General features: G+C 37.5%; 1 protein-coding gene and 1 pseudogene across 4 annotated transcripts in view; both read right to left on the bottom strand.

Annotated features, from left to right (window-relative positions):
* The window catches only part of TRPM3 (transient receptor potential cation channel subfamily M member 3), a 493,648-nt gene that overhangs the window by 331,436 nt on the left and 139,992 nt on the right, over window positions 1-22,220 (bottom strand). The gene's annotated exons all lie outside the window — the stretch shown is intronic.
* The window catches only part of LOC129078457 (phosphorylated adapter RNA export protein-like), a 122,508-nt pseudogene continuing 111,899 nt past the window's right edge, over window positions 11,612-22,220 (bottom strand).

Below are 22,220 nucleotides of genomic sequence, written 5' to 3'. Positions count from 1 at the left end.
CAAAACCAAAGGGGATGAGCTGAGGGAGGGAAGGAGGGAAGGGGCAAGGGAAAGAGGTGGGGGGGAGGCAGAGACAAATGTATTTAAAAAGTAAATAAATTTAAAAAATAATAAAAAATAAATAAAATTTTAATAATGATCTTTTGTGGTTTGCAAAGAAATCTTTACATTCATTTATGTTCTGAAGGTTTTTATCTTCTGCCATTGCACAGAGACAGGTTACTCCCTCACAGGAAAATGGGGGGGGGGGAAGACAACACAGAAAAGCCTCAATACAACTAGGTTAGTAATCAGAAATCAGTGCAGTTGTGTCCATGTTTTCCATTAAATGTTAGGCATCAACAGGAGCAAGCACTTCATTCTTTGGGCCACATTCAATTGTTTTTTTGCTTTTAAAGGTAGCATGCCTCATGGAAAAATCTCTCTGGGGTTGGAGCATGGACATAGGTATTTTCTGATAGCTCCCAGGTAATTCTAATGTGTATCCAGAGTGGAGCAATGTTGTTTTCAAGGAACTGAGGAAGCACTGGAGAGGCTTTAAGCTCTCAGGACAAAAGAGCTCCTACCCAGCCTTGCCAGTCTTTTCCGACCCTGTCATTGTGTTATACTACTTTTTTCACAGCACTAACTACCATTGAAATTATCTTTATATATTTGTGCGTTATTTGTTTATGGTCCCTCTCCTTTTTTAAGAATGTAAGCTCCTGAACAATATTTGGTACAGGGTAGTTGCTCTGTATTTGTCAAATGAATAAATATAAATCTATTAAACACCAGCTTTTTCATCTTACAATAAACAAAATGCTATTACTATCTACCCTTCTAGATCACTTTGAAGATTCAAGGAAATCATGTCCCTGTAGATTACTGTGTATAATGTGAAATGCCTAGAAATATTCTTGTTACTACAAAAAATCCCTATCTAACCCCAAAATATTTCCCCAAATAGCTCCTGGCTTAAATCTTTCAACATTAAGTTCCCTTATTTGGCTTTTGGCTGACTATTGTTAAAATGTGAATTGTTTACCTCGGTGGAATAATATCAGATAAGTGTTTGTCACTTAACAACTACTAGAACAAGTTAATTCTGAATTAAATTTAAAATTGAAGAGGTTCTGTACTATTTGTGCAGGACCACCCTAGTTAGCAGGAGGAACTGGCTAGCGGCATCCACAGGAGGACAGACATGGAGCAGGGAAGTGAGGACACTGAACGAAACCAGAAAAAAAGGGAGAGAGAAGTATGTGAATGACAAACCTTGTTGACTCTGAACAGAGAAGACCTTGGGTTAACTCTGGTCAGAAAAGTGAAGTAGTCATGTTTTTAGTCAGCATTAGTTAAGTACCTTGGGGGCTAGATAGCTGACATGTTTTATATCATTTAACCCTTAGGGCAACTCTGGATGTATTAATATCCCAATTTAATAAATGGTAGTTCACAGATGTTAAGTTCCTAGGGAAGCAGCACAGTATAGCGATAAGGAAACTGAGCCCACAGAAAAGCAGGCTAAGTTAAAAACCCAGTTTCAACATGCCCCAGCCATAGGACCTCAGGCAAGTTACCGCATTTTGCCATGTATAATGTACATTTTTTTACCCAAATTTTGTAGGAAAATAAAGGTTGCTCATTATACATGGGTATAATGATTACATACCATAGGTATAATAATCCCATGTATAATGTGCACAAAAAGTGGGTGCACATTATACATGGCAAAATACGATATGTACTTCTCCATGCATCAGTTTCCTCGTCTGTTAAACAGGGATGATAATAATTGTAACTATCTTTTAGGGTTGTAACTATCTATAAAGCACTCAGAATACTGGAATAGAGCAGATATTTATCATAGATAAGGATACACAGTGATAGGGGGAACCAGAATTTTTAAAGCTAAGAAAGTTTATACATATATAGATGGATTTTCATACACTGAACACACTCATGTAACCAGCACTCAATGAAACAGAATTTTACCTGTACCTAAAATCTCCTCACTTGCTCCTTTCTAGTCATATCATCACCCCCCAAATCACCTGACTTCTTTTTTGGGGGGGGATGTTATTTTTTTATTTTCGTTCAAGTACAGTTGTCTCCATTTCCTCCCCACCACCCTCCCCCGCCCTACCAGCCCCCACCTCCCACCCTCAATCCTACCCCACTTCTGTTTGTCCATGGGTCCTTTATACAGGCCTTACCACCCTGAATGCACCCGATACAGTCTGACTTTTAATAATAGAATAGCCTTTCCGGTTTTTGTAGTTTATATATTGTGTTGGCCAAAATGTTCATTTAGTTTTTTTCTATAAAATACTTTCACCAATAACTTTATTGATTTGGATATTTTGAATATGTTGGCTGTCTCCTGGGTGGTATAATGCTGACTGTTCTCAATGAGTATTTCGATTTGATAGTTATCAGCCTCAACTGGTCCTCCCAACCATGGAGCATCATTCAGTGAGAAATCTCCAGCAGGAAACTTTGCAGACCGCTTTTGATGTGTTTGATGAATCACAGCACCTTTTCCAGACACCGCACAAATCTTTGTTTTGCGTTTCAGTTGCATTTTTACCTTTCTTGAAATAATAAAGAATAATGTGCTGAAAATGTCTATTTTTTTCCATCTTCAGTGTTAAAGTGGATACACAAAAATTCACCAAAGTTGATAAGTTTTTTTCAATGCACATTGATATGACAACTGTCACAATACAATCTAACAAAATTGTTTCAAATGAAGTTAAAGATAAGTGCTACTAGAGCCTTCTTATGGAAGAGAGCAAACTTTTAGGCCAACTCAATATAAGGAATCATACAATCTAAAACCCTTTGTATTTGGCCTCTCCCACTCAACACTATACTTATGAGATCCATTCATGTTGCTGTGTGAAGAGAAAAATCCTTTATTCTTACTGCTATATGGCATTCCATTTGTAAATTTACCACAATTTATATATGCAATCTACTGTTGATAGACACTTGAGTAGTTCTAGATTTAAGCTTTAACCAATAGTACTGTTATAAACATCCTACCAACACTATTTGGTGAACATGTATGCATTTTTATTTGGTATATACCTACAAGTGGAGTTTCTGTCTCATCAGATATGAATATAGCCAGCTTTAGAATACAGCATAAAACAGAAAACAGTTGTACAATTAATACTGTCATCAGTAGAGTTTGGAAATTTCATTTCTTTGTTTTCATTGTATCTGTTTTATAGGTGTAGAGTGATATCTTACTGTGGTTTTACTATGCATCTTCTTGACAATTAATGAGATTGAACTTCTATTTTTGAGCTTTCGGATATCTTCTTTAGTGAAGCAATACAAAGATTTTTCTAGGTCAAAAGCCTGTGCTCTCTATAACCCCACTTAAAAAAAATTTTTTTTGCCCTTCTCCAAAGCTTTTCACAGAATTGTAAGTATTGTAAGTCCTAATTTAGAAACCAAGGGTATTCACTATTTTTATTTTGTATTCACTTTTTTGTAATTTAGAAAATTATCTCCTGGTAATGTAGGGAACAAAGGGGGTTCTTCCATAAAGAACATTTTTGTTCTTTCTTTTGTTGCCATTCAAAATGAGATTAAAAATTATCTTGGCTCTGCAGGCCAGCTCAGAGGAGGGGGAAGGGAAGACAATCAAGAAAGCTGACCTACTTCTGGAGGCTCTGTGGCACCATTTACAGTAACTGCCAGGCGCTTTCATGGCATTTATATCTGAAACTGAGCCAAGTGTGTTGGGGGAAGGAGGCCAGGTGTAAGTGTGAGAAAAATGACAAGACAAAGTCGGTGAGTATTTTATACAGGAAAACATAACCATAGTTTTCAGTTTCAAGTTTTATTTTCACTGTTAACACATACCTGTTTTCTGCACTTTCCCCAAAACTTTTTGTGGTAAAACTAAATAAGAAAAGTTACCATTATAAGATATACCACTTGTAAAACCCTTCAGTTGTTCCTGCTTTTCTTTTTCTATTTATAAAAGTACACAGGAATACCGCTCAATCTCTTAGCATGACTTGATTCTATAAAGAACAGCAAATTTTTATTCTCACCCTCAAAAAGCTCATCTTTTTCTTAGCTTTCAGGTAGAACACTAAAATTCTATTCATTCCCATAAAAAGAGTTCCAGCTAACAAATATATCTTCTCAGCTTATGTTTAAAACACACCGTTTCTTTCTCCTAGATTTGAAAGAAATTTATTCCTTAAGAACCCTTCTCAAATATAAATTAAAAAAAAATTACCTTTTAGTTTGCAAAAAACAAATAGGAAGAAACATTTTGAATCACCTGTGCTAGTCTGAACACTGTTGAAAACAAAATATACTGTAATGGTTCTAACTCTAGGCATTCAGCCCTATTCTGAACTTTTATTGTCTATCTCTCTATTGATACACTAAGCTTAAAAACCAAAGAGCCCTCTGATAGCTGTCATGTTTTTGGAGGATAACATGCCCTCTGGTTTGATATATCTGTAAAGAACTGAGACTGTGATCAGCATCTGGGCTGTAGGTTAAAGATTAATGAATCTGTTAACAATTGGAGAGGCTGTCTTCAGAAACATGACTTGGTTAGTTGAGAGACTATTAAACAAACATCACCCTCATTAGGGATTTAGAATCAGCAAACTGAATTTCCACTGCTCAAGCAGTTGATATTCTGGCTACTGTTCACTGTAGGTGGCCAGTTCCCAAAGTAGTCTCTGCTTCTGGTGCACTCACAGCATAATGTTGGACCTAGAATCACTTTGACACAGATTTTTCCCAAACTACTTAAACCATTTGCCCTATTGGAGGTTGCTCCACAGTTAATGGGCAGACAGGTCATCAGGCAAATGCAGTTAACCACAGTGAAGAGGAGAAGCCTAACATCCTGACCTATGAATTCACTGAAATTAGGATTCTGAAAAGTCCTGCTAAATCTTATCCAACCTCTCCACTGCCTTGAAGTCTTTTCTTGAAGCACATCTACATTGTTTTTATATTTGACTTGTTCTTCAATTATTCAGGCTTCAAGGTTTCCTTCAATATATAAGAAAATATTCTGATTCAATCAACTTAAGGGAAATGATAGGTTTCACATTTTAGGATTCAACTTTAGTAAATGTTTAATTAGTATTTAGTGGATATGTAGAATGTCAACAAATAATGATGATAAACTTCTTGAGCAATTTTCATTTTCATATTTAAGTAACTCCAAATCTGCAAACCATATGACCAAGTTAATTGAAAAAAATAATATAGTGACAGAATTCTATTACCCTGTAAAGCAATCAAATTTTGGATTAGCGGAGCTTGTTATTAATGTCAACATATGTATTATCCATGTAAAAGATCAAGGAAAGTAGGTACAACATTAAGAGGTAAACTAAATCTTTCAAATATACCTGTATTTTGCCATGTATACTGCACACCTTTTTTTCCAAAATTTTTGAGGAAAAAATAAGGATGCACAGTATACACGGGTATGATTCTCTACCATGGGTATAATAATCCCCATGTATAATGCACCCAAAAATCTGGTTGTGTATTATATATGGCAAAATATGGTAATAACATTCAATTCCTATTTAGTCCATTATATTACTAGCTCTTCCTCACTAAACACACTTAAGTCAGGCATACTGTACCATTAATATCTTTTTAGAATTTCAGAAACAGGCCAGAATGTAAGTATTGTTATTTATATTAACTGAGGGGCAGTAAAACTCATTGATAATATTTCTGTTATAGTCTATTCTTGTATCGTTGAAGTAACTTTCAGGGAAATACATATTTTGCAGAACTAAAGCATTTCTTCTGGAAGGCCGGCTTGTTCTTTCCTGCTTCCTATTACTGTTCTACATGACAAGTGTTTTGGTAATGAGAAAGGAATTCTATGTAAACCAACCAACCAATTCATAAACATTCAAATAAGCCATGACTTGTTTCACTGCATTTCAGCCTTCTGGAATTTCTGATCAGTTCAACAAAGCTTCTCTCTAACCCAAGGCTGACTCTGTCCTGACAATGGCTTCTCTGGGGCAGAACAAAATGCTCAGGGTCAGGAGGCTCCCTGGGACCCAGCATCCAAGAAGGTTTGATTCTGCCTCCAGAAAACAAATGCAATGCGGTGAATAGAAAAGCGCCATTCTCCTAACCATCAATGAGCCTAAATTTCTTCCTTAAAAGATTTGCTTACTGTCTTTCAACTAATATTTTTGTATTTGATGAATTTGTGGCACTAATGAAAGCACTTTTTTTTTTTAGCAGCAAAATTTTGTTGCTCATCTTGCAGTCTGAACCCATAGACAGGGAATGGTTTTGCTCCTACAACTGCAATTATGTTGAATTCTTAAGTGGTATGTTAGGACATATTTTTTATGTGAAATTCATAAAATAGCTTTTAATAGGGATTTTAGGAATGGCCAAAAAGACTCATGCTAGTGAGATGTCACAGAAATTAAATGAGCAATTTTTGAATGATTGTTTATATTATATAAGCAGAAGACTCTTGACATTACGGCAAAGATAAGAGAGAAAATGTCCAATTGTAAAGCTCATTTCAGACATAGCAATTGTTGGATTGTTTTGAGTTCCTCTCATATACTGGCTTTCTGATGGGCACCAGGAATTTGGAGATGAATAAGGCATAGCCAATTTTTAGAGACACTTAAAATCTATTTGCTTTAAGGGTAAGTAGAAATTCATTTGGAAGATTAAATAAGCGAGGGGGAAAGGGAAAGATCTGGAGCCATACAGAGGGGTTAGCAAGTGAGCATAAGTATGGGGGAAATGGCAGCCATTCAGTGAGGCTGCAATGAAGAAAACCTGTGGTAGGTCATTGGGAGATGAGTTGCTGAAAGATCTAGTTGAGCCACCTAAAAAAATGTTGGCCTTTATACAGAAAATAAGGGCGAGCCATTGAAGGAATCTTTAAGCAAGGAAGTGACCAGTGATAAAACATTTAAACCATTTTTTCTGCAACTATGCCAAGTGCTAGAAAAATGATTTCTCTACTGACTCAAATAAAATGGAAACAGACTGAAAAATACGTGTTTCTTTTCTGGCTAAGAGGGTATATTTGTAAAATTTGAATGGTGGTCCATAGCTGTAGGACCCAAAACGTTTCTTGCTTCATTTCTACTCAACAGAACTTATATATCACAAACAAAAGACAAGGTCTATGACATACCCTCAAATATTCTCTTTTATTTTCCCATGGTGAGGAATCTACCCAAGAATGTTTCATGTAATGGTCCGTCTGTTTCAAAGTGCTTTTGCTTTTCAGGGTCATGTAACCAGATGAAGGTCTGCTGAGAGGCTGGCATGTTAGCATTTATGATTGGGGCATGGTATTTGCCGGACATTCTTTCAAAGTGAAACCTACTTCAGATTGAACCAATCAGCCCTGGAGAAGATTGTTTGGGTAATCTTCTAATCTCAAAAAAGAAACAAACAAAAAACAAAAACACAAACACCCCCTCCCTTCCAAAAAACACACTCAGTTAAAGATACAATACCATTTCCAGAAAAATTTGCGAAATTGTCAAGCATTTTAAAATGTTTTCTCATGAGCGCATACATACTGTCTTCAGAAACCATAAAAATATTTTTTAAAGAATCCTGATTATGCATGCAGTTTTTCAATCCCCACTCAGCAGCAGTAAGAATGGGCCTTGAGCCTAGAGTACTTTCTTACAAAAAAATAAAAATAAATTAGAAGTGCTCATAGCCTGTGTGGGACTTTACTCTTGTGTGGGAATATGTCTTTGTTTCAGGCTCTTCGTGTATTCCTTTGCTCTACTTATGAGTATGTGTTATAAGACAACTGGCTAACTCCACTGCTATATCTGTCCCTTGTGGGGGATAGATGGGGCTCTTTGTTCTGTGTCACAATTGGGTGCATGTAGTGCAGCATGTGGCCATTGGCTACGGGTGACTGAAACTTACTACTGAAGCTGGTCTTGCTCTGTTTCTCCTCTATGTGAAGAAAGAACTGTTCCATCCATGGATTGACCACATTGTCTTTTCCTTGCAACTCCGATACCAAGATGCAGGGGGCAGCAGTGTTCAGACTTCTACTCCTAATAATGGGCAACATATGCTAATTGTTCAACACTGATTATATGCTACATTTTTTGGAAATTATTTTGTAGACAATAAAAATGGCTTTATTCAAAACAAAGTAAGATTTCTACAGATTTTGGCTAAGGACCCAAGAACTTGGGTCATAAATTGGCCATTGCTCCCCACCAAATCTCAAATGAAATTTGTACACATAACCCCTAAACTCCAGTGTAGAACTCTTCAGTGAATTGGAAGAGGCCCTAGGTAGAAGCCATATCACTTAAAAAAGGAAGATTTGTCCAACCCCAAATCTCAGATCTGACTGTGCCGCTACTGCACACCTTTCATTCAGAGCCAGCTGGAGACCTCAAAGAGGAAGGTAGAGAGACATTTTCTGTAATGCCTACTACAGATTTAAACCTCGCTGAGTCTTCTGAGGCCAGGGCATCAGAAGCATCCCTGAAGAAGCAGCATCCCAAAAAGAAATACAGATAGAAGATTATGCTTCTTCCAAGAGGAAGTGAACCACCTCCACTCTGGGAACAAAGGTCAGAAGAGAGCAGAAGGAAACAAACGAACAAAAAACCCCCCGGAAAATTCTCTACTCCTCCCTAGTATATTATAAGGAAGCCCATGTAAAAAGAGAGGCTGTGACAGTCCCTCTTCCCCTTTCCGTCTCTGCTATGGACAGTGAAACTTTGTCTCCATCACTCCGATAACTCAGCGACCAATACAACATCCTTGAGCATGTCTACCAGGCCTCTTTGGTAGTGGAGTGAAATGTCTTGATCTTGACCCAATTTTTTTTAAAGGATCAGATATAAGTGTGTAGAGAAGTGATTTTCACCCTTTTTCATCTCATGACACACACAAAGTAATTACTAAAATTCTACAGCACACCAAAAAACAAATATTTTTTGCCCATCTGACAAAAAAATAGATATACTAGTCTGAAAACTATTGTTGTGGTGGCTGTTGTCATTTTTTAAGACTTGACACTAAGGGAAAGGAGGTCAGTGACCCTGACTAAATAGCCAGGCATTGCAGGTTTTCAAAATCCTTGCAGCACACCGGTTCAAAACCGCTGGTGCAGAGGTATGTGAGAAGGAATGAGGATTTCCAACTTCCACTAGAACTAGAAATATGAGTAACATCATGTTTCCTTAAGCCTAATCTTTACATTATTATCAGCAATGATTTGGGGACAAGTCTTACATTTGACATGTACCTTTTATGTTGTTTTTTTTAAAGGTCTTATTAAATTAATATTTCAACTCCTAATCACTGAAAATTTGAGTTATCAAAATAGTGTAACATATGAGAGTACAGGAAAAAAGCCTTGTTTCCCCCTCTCAAATACTTCTGATTTAACATTTGGAATCCTTGGTTTGTAACATTAGTCTTTTTATCCAAGTGTTATTAAAGAAATGATTATGAAGAACAGTAGGGTGTGAGCTTGTCTCTGGTCAACTATGTATCACTCCTCATCCTTGGGGAGAAGCCTGGGACCTCACTGCCTAGGGTCCCTTGCCAACTAAATTGCAATAGGAATTATGCCACTGGGAACTACTTGCAGGAAATATGAGAAGAGAAGAAGCCAGGTGAATATAACAGAAGCCTAGGGAAGGTTTTGCCATGGGCTTTCTGTGGGACAGCTGGAAGTTGAAGACACATATTTAAGATCATCAATAGCTTGTCCGTGTTTCCTGTACTTCCAGAGTTCTTGAAAACAAGCAGTAATTTTTCCCCTGACTTTTTCTTCTGCAGCCCTTCCAGCAGCTATATCAGCCCCTGTTTCCATGTATTATATCCTTTTGTTCTCAAAGTTCTTAGAATGACTGAAAACAAAGGAGAATCACATACTTCTCTTACCTAGGTGATACTCCTCTGTGTTTAGCTAACAAAACTTTTTAATCATCACCTGTGGATATATGACTTTAGAGAGAGAAGAATGGGCAGGGGTGGGGGGAGGGAGAAAGGGAGGGAGAGAGAGAGAGAAGTGTGGGAGAGAAACATCGATCAGTTGTGTCCCACACAATCCAATCTCAGCATAGGTATGTGCCCTGATCAGGAATTGAACTGGGTTGACCTTTTGGTGGACAAGATGATGCTCCAATCAGCGGATGAACTGAGGCACCCAGCCAGGGCTGGGGGAGGGGTAGTCTCTTGGAGGCAGTTTCTGTGTTACAGAAGAGATTACAGGAAGACTGAGGACTTTTTTTTTTTTTTTAGCGTTATGTCATTCCCTTGTCTCATCCAATTATTTTTATTTTTATTTATATTTCATGCTCCTGTCTTTAGATGTCCTCCACTATCCCACAAGGCTGTATAATGATAATTTCAGTAGCAGTTAACATCTCTAGTTCTCAATACTTTTTAGTTCATGTTCATGTATACCATCCCACTTGATCTTCACAGTAATTTTATAACTTGAATGACATGGTGTTAGCTGTTCCTATTTTATAGATGGGAAATTTGAGACCTAGAGAGGTAAAGTGATTTATTTGAGGTCCCATAGAAAATCAGGGAATGTGCAAGGACTAGAATCCAAGATTTTTGACCATTGCTATCCCAGTGTATCTGACAGTATCAAGTGAGATAGCAACTCTCTGCATACAAGTTCCTAATCTGGGAAAATTTTCTATGGGATAAGCCCCATTAACCTTCAGTCGCCATGTTTCTTTTCTGTGTATAGAATCCAAGTCTTTGTCAATGCTTTGAATCTCTTTCTTCAAATTCATATAACAAGCTCAAGGGGTACCTGCAAGATCATTGTAGGGGAAGCTCTATGATTGTTGTTTGGCATCTAGTATATTTGGTATCCTAGAAAAGTATAATAATGATGTCAATGACAATATATCATTATCCCTGACAACTTACCTGGACAATACCAATTAGTCAGTGGCATAATATCTACTAAGTGAGTTTCCATACCAGATGAACTCCTAAGACTCTCATTGAACAGTTTGACAGTGTCATTTGAAGGTTGCCCAACTAAGAATCAGGGCAACATAAATGTTTGCTTATGCAACGGTATGCTTTTCTCAGAATAAAGATAAAGAACTGGGAAATGCCGAGGGTCTCAGACAACAGGGTGCACTTCATATATGAGTTAATGGAGAATTTGGAGAGCACTGAGGATTAATCATTTTTTTAATCATGTAAATAAACATAGCCAAGATTGTACTAAGAGAAATGCACATTTTTAACCCTAGGAAGCTTTGGTTTTTAGTAATTCAACATTTCCACCTAAGGGTAGTAAATTTTAAATAGAAAATAATAAGAAAAATATATAAATTACAATAGGTCAGCAAGGCAAATAGATTCGCTGTAATACATGCTTAAAGCAGAGAGAGATGTTGACAATCTGTAGAAACTTGGTGTTAACTAGATATGGGTGTATGTGCTATGTACTGATATGCATATCATATATAAGTAAAAGTTTTAATGATTTACTTCTTATAGTAACAATTCTTCCAAATTTTGAAGTTTTATTTAAATTTTTTCAGTAGCAATGGTTAATTACAATGTTATTTTAGAGAGGTTTATTCCTCAAAATGTACTAGAAAATGTCCAAATCATGAGAATGTTCATCCCCGATGGCCTCCCCTGCATCCAACTTTGTTTCTCCATGTCCTTTCTGTGATTCATCCAGAGAGGCCAGGGCCTCATTTATGTCACTTGGAATAGTTTCACGATGTATCATCATCCTCGATATTTAGACTTTTAATACAATAGCTTGTTTCATCTGTTTCCCCAACACTTATGTTCTCTTCCCACAGCATTGTTACTTTCATGCTTCATTGGATTTTCAATGTAAAAAAAATCCTTAATTTGTTCCTCACTGATATAAAGATGTTTTTCAGGAGATTCAGGAAGACTTCACCTGGCATTCTTCTTCGACAACCATTCATTATAAAAAGGCCACCATTTTTTTCAGCTTCAGCAGTTTCCGTCAGAAGTTCAATTGCCTTTTTCTTTCTAATTATATCACTACTTAGTCTATCAGATCTTTTCTTTGGCTCCTGAAACCTGAAAGACATCTCGTCAGCCACTTCTGAGAATTGTCTTATGTGATCTCATACCAATCTCAATAGTTCATTTCTGGTCCGTCCCATAGTCTGTCTTTGACAGGTCATTTCTGTTTGAGATGACCTTGCCCATTTTTCTCTTCCTTTGAACCTGATTTCTTGCCACCACACATATATTCATTTAGTTCTCTGTCTAATTCTTTTGTTTGTTCTTGAAACTCCTTCTAAAGTTCCTTAGCAAGTAAATAATTGTAGGTCTTGGGTTGTCTGCTTTTGTCAATGGTACCTAACATTTCCTAGATACCAAGTCAGTGGCCTCTGCATCTTGGTTCTGCTCTTGCAGCACAATACCCCGTGTGTTATTAACCTTCTTCCCTCCAGCAAAGGGCAGTTTCTGGCTGCCCTGGCCAAACTCAAAAGGCTTTGGTTTGGGAGGTGGGGTTAAAACATTTTTGTTGCTTGTGTTTTTAAAGAGAGCTATCATCATCTGAATGGGAAAAACTCTCTCTTCACTTGAGTCCGCACCTTTAATGGTCTGATAATGTGATACCAGTGCACAGGCTGTTGCTGTCCCCAGGAAGGGCCTCACTGCACTGTCCCCACCTAAAGCTTTTGATACCTGCAGCGGCCTGTCACTAGGTGCCATCTCATGTCTGAATCCGAGCCTGAAAGCCACCCATTTTCCCTGTTGCCTGCCTCCTTCACCGTGTTCCCACGGTGCAGCACAGCAAGTCAAGACTGAAGTTTTATTTTTAATGCAAATGCTTTTATTTTTTTATTTTTTTATTTTTGAATTTGATTTTTTTTTAATTAATTTATTTACTTTTTAAATACATTTGTCTCTGCCTTCCCCCCACCTCTTTCCCTTGCCCCCTCCCACCTTCCCTCCCTCAGCTCTTCCCCTTTGGTTTTGTCCATGAGTCCTTGCTATATGTTCCTTGACTTTCCCCTTCCCTTCCTTTTCCCTGCCCCCCCCCCCCCTTCCCTCTTGTCTCTGTTGATTTCTTTTCCTTTCAGTGTTGCTGGTTTTAAACCGGACTTGAATATAAATACAATGGAAAAGACAAGAGCAGAAACCATGACCTGCTAATAAGCACTTATGAAACATCTACTGTGTGTTACCAACTGCCCCAAGTGTTATTATTGTCAAGGTGGGAAGTGGCCTGGAGTCAGTAGGACTGAATTCGAACTCTGGCTTTGCCACTCACTGGTTGTGGAACAATAATGTTTTCGGATAATATTGTGCATATCCTTAGTTTTCATAGCTGTGAACCTCATATTTGACTTTCAAGAGTATACCAAATGGGATAGATATTTCAATTATTTAGCAGAGTGCCTGACTCACAGTTGGTCAAAGAATACCCATTCCATTCAGTGTCTGTAAATCTTGAGATAATTCAAGTACTCTGTCCAAAGTCTTTAAAACCATCAGCTGGCCTGCTTGCCTTTCCTCCTGTTTCCCCAAACTTCATCTTGTCTGTGGTGATTAGATAAATATAATCAGTAAGAAGAGGCAGAACTTTTTAAATTTGGGAAACAGATTTTTAGTAAAAAAGTGCCCCTCCAGTTCTTCAGTGCTCTTGCCAAGCTTCCACTGCTGTAAAGGAATGACATGTAAAAAAGATTGTGCTTTGCTTTTAGAACTCACTTCCCCAGAGATACTCCCTGGGTGTACAGGGAAGAGGGTTTAACAACCATAAAATTAGGAATAGTGCCCAGGAGACACCTAACTAGACACGGAGCCTCGTGACTTCCAGATGAAGTACTGGAGAAATGTCAGGTGGCAGGAGATCACCTTCTCTTAGGCTCTCTCCCTCATTACTGCTGTGATTACCCCCAGATGCCAGTGACTCCAGGGCCCCAAGTGTGGGAAATAGGTTCAGAAAGTGTAGGCTGCTACAGCTTGTAGTCCATTTGGTTTTCTGTATGGGTGAAGGACTTCTTCAAGGTGACAAACACAAGTACAAATTCACTAGAGGTTATCTCCCTTGATGATAATACTCTTGTAGTAATTTTTAAGTACAAATGCCTTATAACATTGTGTATTCATTATTTGTTTATGCATGTTTCTCTCAATATAGTGAATCTCTAATACGCCATACTCTGAGTCTTAAAAGATGCTTATTATAATTGAATGCAATACTATAACAATAACGATGATACTAATAAAAAACACAGCCCTTGACTTGTCCTCTTTGGAACCCCCCACATTCTGAAGTCTGAGTCCTCTTGGTGGCTGAAGGGCAAAATGTTCTTGAATGAATAAAATGGGAAGTGTTACTTTTAAAGGGAAATAAAAGTGAAAAGAACCAAGTAAAAAAGAGAGGCATGTTCATTTGGCAGCCAAAGATTACATTCTCCTTAAAAAGCCTCTCTTTGCCAAGTTTTTGGCTTCTGTTTGTTGTTATTTAAAAGGTAAACACAATTAAGAAAGAAAATAGCAAGTCTCTAAAAGCACCAGCTGAATATTTATGTTTTCTCTCGGAGACTTCTGGGCTTATTTCTGAGAATCTGTCTTTGCTATTGAACATCACACAGTTAAACACCTCCATAATAGCTGCTGCACCGTTCTGCCTTGGAAACAGGGAAACATTTTCATTTCATAATGTCCATCCCTTCAGACTTTATTGTAATTCCTCTGAGTCTGAACATGAGCATTATAATTTTCTCTCCCATTTCAGAAAACACATGCTTTTGTTCTGAAAATTCCATGTTATCAAGTCTTAGTAGGCAGCTATCTGATCCATCTTAATTACTTTACCCTAGATAAGCAACTGTATGGATGATAGGACTCCCAAATGAGCTGCCAAACCATTTGGGCTTGCTCACTCCTGAACTACCTGAATTTGCTTTGCCAGGCAGGTAACTCCAGCCCTTGCTGAATGTTAGTGAGAACCCCCCTAAAAATCTCTTGGTCTATTACTGCAAGTCTGCTAATTCATTTGATTCTTGGGCTTTTGTCTTTTGTCTTCTTTTTATTTTTCTAATTTCACACCCACGTGAAGCCATGGCTACAGCTAACTCTAATAAAGTAGCGTTTGAATCAAAACTCATTGTGCGTGACAACTTATTTCAAATTCAGGACAATATGGAAAGGGCAAATGACAGAGAGGAGAGTTAATGAATAGCATCTCAGCTCTATTCTGAATGCCACTCTGGCTTCTTGTTAATCAAATCATTCCTCCCAGCTGCTACCACAAGATATTCCCTACTGTCCATGGAAGCAGCCACTCTGGGAGATCAGTACAGCCTGTATAATTGCCCATTAGAGACTACTTTTTAAAAATTTCCTTGAGAATGGAAATGCCTTTGGGATACCTGGAAGGTTGTCTAGAGAGGTAGTTCCCAGCTCTCTGAATATCCCATGTTTTAAACATGATACCGATTCCTCAGAAACCAAAACACTTCCATATTACTCCTGCTCCAGCAGGAATATTGGGAGGCAAGAAATTTGTGGGCCTCTTTAGGTAGCTGCTTTCCATGGATAAGCAAATAACCAGTTAGCGCAGGCTCACAAGCTGAGGCTGTGTTCACGAGTACAAATGTGGGTGGGCATGTGGGTGGTCTCTCATGCTCACACATGACACACACATAGAAATACAAACACCCCCCCCCCCACACACACACACTGTCAGTGATAGATTCAACGCTCTGTATCGGTCCCCTTGCCTCCTTGGTTTTCTGACCATTGCTCTGCCTTTTACTTTGTACTTTGCTGATGTCACTCCTCAGACTGAAATGTTCAATAGTTTCATGTTGTGCAGGATAAACTTAAAAGTCTACACTTAAAAACCTCTTCAATATGGTACTCATTTGTAGTTGACAGAATAGCCACCCTGTGCCCCGCAACCAGATGCCCAGGTCCTAATTCCCCAGAACCTGTGAATATGTTATCTTAACTGGTGAAAGGGACCTTGCAGATGTGATTTAGTTTAGAGGTGAGAAGATAACTTTTGATTATTCCAGTGGACCCAATGTAATCACAGGGCCCTTATTAGAGGAATTTTGATGATATAAACAGAGATTGGAATAATATGGTCTGAAGAGGAAGGAAGGGGCCATGAGCCAGGGAATGCAGGTGGCCCATAGAGGCTGGAAGAGCTCAGGAAAGATTCTCTTCTAAAGCCTCCAAAAGGAATGCCTTGATTTTAGCTCTACTGATGCCTTGATTTTAGCCCCTAAAACCTATTCTAGACTTCTGACCAACAGAATTATTAGATAATAAATTTCTGTTCTGTTAAGCCAGTAAGTCTGTGGTAGTTTGTTACAGCAGCAATAGGAAACAAACATGTTCACCTCTAACCAATCTCGCCTTGTCTTTTTGAGTTCTTGGTTAAAGCCATGTTTTTTTCAGCCAAGGTGTTTTACAGTCAAGCCTGCAGACTCTACTTATCCTGCAGGAGTACCTTCAATCTCATCACTTTTTTGACCAGGTGGTTACTACTTTCTCTGGACAGCTCTAGTCATTATTCTGAGGACACCTTAGATGTCTTCTTACTCATCGGCAGTATTATGACAATTCCACTACTTTAAACTAATATTTCACTATCCATGGTTATATTATTGTCCTAACTAAATTTTAAGTATGCTGAGGATGAGGTTTATGTCATATTATTTTCTTGTTTTATCCACAGTCCCTAGCATGGTGTAGTGCATAAAGAAAACACTAAAGTATTTGTTAGTTTGGTTTTTGTAAACTTAGAAATATTAAATAATGCTTTAGGAGGATTTATTATATGTAATAATCCAAATAGCCCCTCTTACCAGCAACTTCATAGAATTAAACTTGGCCATGGGTTTCCACAGAGGCTCTCTAGGTTTCTGAAGTAGCATCATGGAACAACTCTACAGGGCTGTGATTATTGGTCAATAATGGAAAATAATGAAATAGGTAAAAATATTATAAAGATGAAAAAGAAGGGAATGTCAGCTGAACTAGAGAGGACACTAAAGTCCCCAAAGGCATTTTCCCAGATGACAGGATATATTCTAGTGCAGGTGTAACACAACAAAAATAGATTTAGGCTTTAAATTTCAGGGCTTTTAATGAGGCATTCTGTGGCCTGTGTCCTTCAAGCTCTGTGGAATGATAGATATTGAGGACCTTCCCCAGTAAATTTAGAGGGGAGAGTGTTAATAGAATTTCCCATTGTTTCTTAAACCAAGAACTTCTCCAATAATAAGTTGAAATCTATAGGTGATAACCTTTGCTAAAGAATTGCAGTAAAAAAATGACAGGATCTATTTGTATCAGGGGCTTGCACATTAGTAGTTAAAAATCTACATTCTAGTGTTCCAGAGACGAATGGCCTGGTGTGACAGCCTAACGCCGTCTCTTAGTGGCTGGGTAAGCTTTCCTCCTTCTGGCCTCAGTACCTCCCCTCTATAATGGGCATAATATGATTCCTTCCTCATTCAGCTGTAGTGACAATGAAGTGAGATAATGTATGTGAAGTGGTAAGTAGAGTGCCTCATGAAAGATTAGTTACAATTATTATCTTTGAACCTGCTTGGGTCACCTCTATAATTTTCTGTGGGCACAAATCCATTGAGCCTCCTTGGAAATGAATGAAGGAGGAACTCCTTGCTGCTCCATAGTAGAAAGCAGCATAGAGAAGAAAAGAGTTTAATGCCAGGATTATGGGCCATTTTTACACCATAGAATTCTGGTGGGCTGGCCATGGTCCTTATCTTGATTTGTGTGGTGTCTACAGAGATTTCTTTTGGTGATAATTTGTTAGGGTATACATTAAAATTTTGAGGGTTTTTCTGTGTGGGTTTCAACTAAAACGCTTACAGAATCGAGGCTCTGAAGGGTGAAGCAAGTTTCCCAAGTTCACATGAAAAATGTCTGGAAGGGTATGAATTCACACCCTTGTTTATCAGAGTGAACTCCAAAAACCCACAATCTTCCCAAAGTTCTGCTGCCTTTAAATAAAGTGAATGAAAAGACTTCTGCCTCAATAATAGGCCATGCTCTGGTCTAGAAAAAAATATTTTAAAGCAAGAGGCTTTTGTTCCTGTTTTTTTAATCTAATGAAGGACAATTATGACCTTTAAGAGCCTATTACCTTCACATTTTTTCTTTGCAAAATGCATTTTCCCTGGTAGTGTCTCCTTTGTGTTAGAGAGGGTTCTAACCTCAGTTTTTTCCCCTTTTTCTTGATTTTATTGGGGTGACACTGGTTAACAAAATTATACAGTTTTAAATGTCATAGTACTTTATTGGCAAATCAGTGAATACCAATCAGTTTAATAGAGTGATTTCTCAGAGAAAGGTGAGATCTCTGTTCATCCGGAGCTGCCACTCTGAAGTAGTATAACCTTCCTGAGTATTTGCCACCATTATTTTCATTATTATTATTTACCCTAACTATTACTAGTATATATTTTCTTTCTTTCTTTTTTTTTGTCTGTGTCTTCTCCTAGACCATAAGTCCTCAGATGGCACAGTGTATATCCAGCACCTAGAACAGAGAATAGGCTCTAAGAGGTTTGAGCGAATGAAAGCTTAAATATATAAATGAGTTTTAACAGAAAGAAAACAGAATAACAAGAATTTAAAAACTATGAGGCATTTTGGAAAATGACAGAGGTACATTACTAAACAATACCACGCAATCACTGTCATTGAGGTTTTTTCCTTGTATTTCCTCATTCTGTTCTGTTTACCCACATGACTAGTCTGGAGAGCAAGCATTTACTGAGAGCACTTACTAAATTCCAGGCCCTGTGCGTGGGGTAGCAATATTCTGGTTGAAGATCTCATAGATAAATTTCTAGCTATATTCTGAACTAATGTGAATTAATAGCAATAATTTTGAATCATCATCACAGGTATAATTCCTTTCCTTGACTACTTTTTATAAATCACAATTTGGATTGAGTAATGATATTGTAATTAACCACAGCATTTCAAGTAAATCATCTTTTATATTCCAAAGATTCTGCTTAGGTGTCTAATTCTATTTTAGAAAATCATGAGAATTTTTAAAATCAAACTTTTTCTGACCCTTCCCTATTATATGAAACAGCTGAAATTAGCCTTAACCTCTATATTTCTGCCTAATTTTAATTTTCTGTCTATAACATAAAAAGCACCGCATTAAGCTTGTGATTGTTTTTGAGTTAGTAAACTAGTAGCTGACACAATCACTCTGTACTTACACCTCATTGTTGCTGATCTAACTACTCCAGTTTAACTCACCCTCTTCTACCTAACTCCAGCGTCCCCAAGGATGGCTACAGTGTCACACCCTCCAGCAATCCTTTACCTACTTTTTTTTTTGAAATTCACAGTAGAAGTGGCTTATGAGAGGTTTCCTTTAGAACATGTAACATATCCATTGGTGCTTTAGGCACAAGGCCAAAGGGTGTCTCACTTGAAAGAGAAGCACTGAGCATATTTATTACATTTTAAATTGAGTAAACATTGTACTAAATTTTACTTCAATAAGGTGCCTCAGTAATAAATAAGTAATAAATAATGTGTTAAGTTTCAATTAAAAAGTTGTATTATATCACTTTTTTTTTGAAAAGTGATTTTAAATAGAAATAGATTTTGATATAGCTGTTAAGTGTTAAAAGCTAAAAGCTATCAAGATTCATACAGGGAGGAGAATCTTATTTTTTTTTTTTGTCAGTTGTATTTTTTTAAAAGACATGTAAGAAATTTAAATGTATGTCCATGTCCAAGTTTAGAAGACTCAAACTTAATATCTGTTTTGTGTAAATAAAATGTTTGTAATTGTGAATTTGGGATTGGATCACAAGGGGAGAAAAAAAGGAAAAAAGAAAGGAAAAAAGAAATAAAGCACTTTCTTTTGAAACTTCAATGAGAAAGTGCTGCCTTTTCTTTTAAAACTGTGGTTTTCTCACAAATTTTACTCTAATCCTATTCAACTTCATGAAATGTGGGACATTTTAATTCTGCGTAATTCCTGTTTCTTAGAGACGACTCCAAAAGCCCCAGTTCCTTGGGGACAGTCAGTACGAGACAGGGCAGAGAACAGAAGGAGCCCTGTGGGCAAGAGGGCACTAAGGGTGGGGAAGACTTTGTGAAAGAGAGAAACCTGGACCCGGATTTGAGTAGGTTGAATTTGGATGGTAAGATATAACTCAAAAAGTGCCTTTTCTTTTTACAAATATACAAGTGGGAAAAGCTACTGGGTAGAATGAGAAGTTAAAGTTAGACCCATTTTTTGAACCAAAGGAACTCTGTTTACTTTGTGACCTTACACTATGATTGTACAAAATAATGTGAGCGATCATGTCACTTTAGGCAAGTATGCATAGGACTGTCATGTGGATAAGCTTTTCATAAAATATATCCTATGGGACGCTTCAGATATTAACAGATAAACTCTGAATAAAGAGTTTCCATGGTCAAAATATTTGGAAAACCTTCTAATTAAACAAGATCCAACCATTTCTTTTTATCCTCAGATACTTCTCAGCATCATTATAATGCACATGTCAATTGAGAATCTCTGAAAGGGGGAATATATTCAGTGTTTTTCAAATTTATTTTAACATAAAACTTCTTTTGGAGTATGTCAAAGTATCTACAATGCACTATGAAAAATACTGATTCACATTAAGTCATGTAAACTCCACAGAACTAATCTGGTGTCCTATATAATCTGTCCAGAAAGTATCCACCATGCATTATGAAAAATACAAGATACAAGACCCAAGAAACATTGTACATAGGACAGTGATGCCTTAAGTCCCCTTCAAAGTTGTACCCTTCTTGGGGAATTCTGCTTAATTGGTAGCGGTTTGAATCAAGTCATCAGCAACTGCAGCATGATGTTCCTTCTGCTCTGGTAGCTGAAGCCGCGGAACGAATTTTGCCATGACACATTTCATACCAAGCTCCTGCATCAAAATCTCAGAAACAATAGTTTTTGGAATCCCCAGATCAGTTTCTAGTTGTCACACTGTCAGTTGCTGATCATGGTTGACTGCAGCAGGTACATAGTCAACACTCTCAGGTGTTCTGCTTATAGCAGGCCTTTCAGAACATGGATCACTTTCAGCAGATTCTTAACCATCTTTGAAGTATTCATACCACACTTTTATCTGTACCACACTTATTGCATCATCCCCAAAACCCTTCTGCATCTGAATAGTTTCCGCAGAGGAATGCTCAAGCTTAAAACAAAATTTGATGCAGATTCGTTGCTCTACTCACTCAGTTGTTTTCAATGCAATGGCCACACTGTACACTTGCTCACTCAGTGGTGTCTAATGCCCCCACAGACTAGTACAGTGAAGTCATCATTGTTCACCCATGTGCATTCCAGTCTCCTCTTTTTGGCTGCCAGTTTGTATCAATGTTGCCCAAACCATTCTTGTTATATTAACAATGGCTGGACTTTTTCTGGACAGACCTCATATATTTTATATCTATCTATCTATGTATCTGTCTAAAATTTCTTGGAATAGTACTTGATATATAGTTAATAGTAAATATCACCACTCTGACTATTACTATTCCAGCGTCACATAGCTAACATATGTTAAAGCTTAGATTTGGAACCACTTTGGATCTCCACATTGTACAGTAAAATTAGTATTTACGTGAACAATGGTAGAACCAGTATATGAAAGATGTATCTTGAACAATAGAAAGAACATGAGCTTTAGCAACAGACAGAGCTATGTATAATCTCAGTAGAACCGATTATTTACTATACACCTTAAGTAAGCTAGTAAATCTCTCCAACCTCAATTTCCTTATCGATTATGTGTCAATGTTAGGACCTGTATCATAATGTTTGAATACTAGAGCTAATGTATGTAAAATGTTCCTATCACATGACTCTTACAAAATGGTAATTTTCACTAATGAAAATAAATGATGCTTGTTAGGGCGATATTGAGGAGGAGATTAAGTAAGGCCCAATATCCTGACTCTAAATCTTGGCTATTTTCTTCTGTGTCAAAGCTGCATCAGAATCCTTTTAGGTAAAAGGCAAATTAAGATTATTTGCTTTCAAGTCTCAGGTGAGTCTATAAAGGCTGCCAGTCTCTCCTTCTAGATCCCTGTGCTCATTTATTATCATTCAAGTTGTTTCAAATAGAGTTGGTACAGCTGATGGGGCTTTTTTTGGTGGGAGGAGATAGCAATTCCCT

The sequence above is a fragment of the Pteronotus mesoamericanus genome, unplaced genomic scaffold, assembly GCF_021234165.1.
Source record: "Pteronotus mesoamericanus isolate MK-2021 breed Mesoamerican mustached bat unplaced genomic scaffold, CSHL_Meso_final contig_73, whole genome shotgun sequence".
Lineage (NCBI taxonomy): Eukaryota > Metazoa > Chordata > Mammalia > Chiroptera > Mormoopidae > Pteronotus > Pteronotus mesoamericanus.
Note: the sequence above shows the minus strand (reverse complement) of the source record. Positions and strands in the feature narration are given on the sequence as shown.